The sequence below is a fragment of the Cyprinodon variegatus genome, unplaced genomic scaffold (genome assembly GCF_000732505.1).
Source record: "Cyprinodon variegatus isolate N-32 unplaced genomic scaffold, C_variegatus-1.0 Scaffold851, whole genome shotgun sequence".
Taxonomy (NCBI): Eukaryota; Metazoa; Chordata; class Actinopteri; order Cyprinodontiformes; family Cyprinodontidae; genus Cyprinodon; species Cyprinodon variegatus.
Genome location: NW_015151304.1, coordinates 101705 through 104415, shown reverse-complemented (window position 1 = coordinate 104415; position 2711 = coordinate 101705). Strand labels below are relative to the sequence as shown.

The 2711-nt window shown below is 46.0% G+C and overlaps 1 protein-coding gene across 1 annotated transcript in view; it reads right to left on the bottom strand.

Annotated features, from left to right (window-relative positions):
• Nucleotides 1-2711, bottom strand: part of LOC107099258 (potassium voltage-gated channel subfamily B member 2-like) — a 14206-nt gene that overhangs the window by 2852 nt on the left and 8643 nt on the right. The gene's annotated exons all lie outside the window — the stretch shown is intronic.

Below are 2711 nucleotides of genomic sequence, written 5' to 3'. Positions count from 1 at the left end.
GCTAAGTTGGCAACACTGCTCTTTGCATGGTTTGTTTTCAAATGGTTTGCTGCTGTCTGTTTGGACCTTTCTGAACATGTGCAGCAAATGGACTGATCCAATATGGTGGACACTGAAGGGGGGGGCTGAGACACACTTAATATTATCAGCGTTCTGATGGCATTTTAGACAAAGGATTTTTATCAAAAACATAATTAATGTGCAGAAATAAGGAATAGTTGTATTAACTGTACATGGAAACAGAGTTTTATGGGGCCCCCAGGACCTCGGGGCCCTAAGCAGCTGCCTAGTATTGCCTAATGGTAACCCCCCCCCCCGCTCTGAGGAGGCCAACAGGAAGTAAACCCTGATCTGTTTGACATAAAGCCATCTGTTGTCGTTCCTCATCGTTTTATGTTGAGAAGATCAGTCTGAACGCGGCTCCACTTCTACTGTCCTCCTAATGAAGGAAACCCAGTGATAGAAATGCAAAGTCTAGATTTCCATCAGACTGAAGCTGCGTTCAGGAGACAAACGAGAGAAGAAACGAGTGTGGATTGTCACGCTGTGGTGAACTTCCTGCTGCAGACCTGACTTCAAACAGATGTTTTTACAGAGCATCTGGACCCGTTCAGGGTGGAAAACATTTATTTTATCGTTCATAGAAATAAACTCAGAATAAGATAGATAATCAACCCAAGATTGTTCAACAGCTAGAAATAAATAATTAATTCTTTGGCTCCCAAAAGCATTTTAAGGTCCCATATTTGGCCTATAAAGTAAAAAGTTTGGACGGCCCTGAATAAAGAGCCGAGTTCTTCCAGCCTGATCCTGTTCCTCCTCAGACCTGCTTAAAGCTGCTCTCTGCAGGCTGCTGGGGGGGGGCAGGGGGCCCTGAGACCCTCCAGAGTGATGGATGGATGACGATGATTGTGGTCGATCAGGTCAGAGCTCAGATGTTAGTGAACTTAGTGAATCCTTCATTCATCAGGATGAGCTTCGGGAAAAACTCTAAACTTTTAGAAACGTCTGGTTCTGCTTCCTGCTGGAATGTTTTAACGAAAGCAGCCGGACGTTCAGCTGGTTTGGATCTAAATCCGCCCTCGCCGTCATCCTAATGGCGGCCATGTTGGAAAAGTGGTGGCTTTCTTTAATCAGATCTGGGACCAAACAGGACCTGCTGTTGCTTCACATCTGTAAACATCGCAGAGACCCTCATGGTCCACGGCAGTGGAGCAGACTGTTAAAGGTCTGAGGCGGGTCGTCAGATAATGGTCCTCAGCCAGACGATGATGTCAGCAGAGGTCAATGAAAGATGACCTCAGATTATTTCTGATGACATAAATCCAGTAAACATGTTTATTTGAGCTGCTTCCATTTTCCCCAAACAGCAGAGAGAAACAACCTTTTAGGACCGGCCCTCGGTTTAATGGACGCCATTAGCACCGCAACGAGAAACAATTAGCCAGCGTTAGCATTAGCATTTATCCTGGCCCGTGGTTGGAGATCCGTCTGTTCTGGATCAAAGCGTTCACCGTTTCTTTCCTCTTATTTTAATCCTATCCAGCGTCTTATTCTCATCCCACCGTCACCATTACAGAGCAACGAAACTCCCTCCCTGCATTTAACCCCTCCCCTTGGGGAGCAGTGGGCTGCCATTGTGTGGCGCCCGGGGAGCAGGGTGGGGTTAAGGGTCATGCTTAGTAAGAATGGCCGTCTGTGGGAGTGGGGCTCAAACTCAGAACCTCTGGATTCAAAGCGCTAATCACTAGACCGCCACTCCCTTAATGGCCGCCACCCCTTAATGGCCGCCACTCCCTTAATGGGCGCCACTCCCTTAATGGCCGCCATCTCTTCCACTGTGTTCAGGGATGATGGCTGCCAGGCTGTGTCTTTCTGCAGCTGAATGGTGCGTCTGGATGTGCTAATAGGATAGCATCATGTTAGCTGCAGGGCTGTGCTATAAAGGCTGTTTTTAGTGCCGTGATGCAGAGAGAGAGAGATTGATGAGGAAGGCATGAACACGGCTAACGCTAGCAGAGTGCTAATTCCTGCAGCTGAGGGGAAGAGTGTAATAAAAGCTTCTGGCTGCTCAGAAAGCGACACCAACGCATCATCATCTAGTCTCCTGCACTCAAAGGATCAAAGCGGTCGGATGTTAATAAAAACCTTCACTGTTTTACGGATACGAAACGCCTCGTTTAAATTCTCAGACGTTAAAAGTTGTATCAATTTCAGCCTAAAAGCAAATGAAAAGCTAAGCTAACTGCTAGCTGGCTATGGCAGAAGCTCAGGGTGTTTGATGCCTGAGGGCGTCTTACGCTGGATCCACCGCTTCTGATTTAAAGCACCTTTTCTAGATTATTTCAGGTGTACAGGAACCAACGGGGCTCAGGTCAGCTCTCACCCACTGGGAGTGAGACTCACCCATCTCAGTGTCACACTCTCACTCCATATTCACAATTTCTCACACTAAAACATGACGGACATTAAAACTAAACTCCGTCGTGTATAAAAACACCACGGTGGAAATCCAATGGTTCGGTTTCTCTTTACCTGCTGCTGTTTTTAGACCCAGTTTTAGTCCAAGTTAAATAATTATTGCTCAGTCTAGTTTAATAATCTCTCATTGGAATTTAGGAATAATTAAACCAACATAAATGTTTTAATTCTTAAAGCTTTCAGGTTTGACTCTCAAACCCATAGAAGCTCCAGAAAAAGAAGAAGAATGA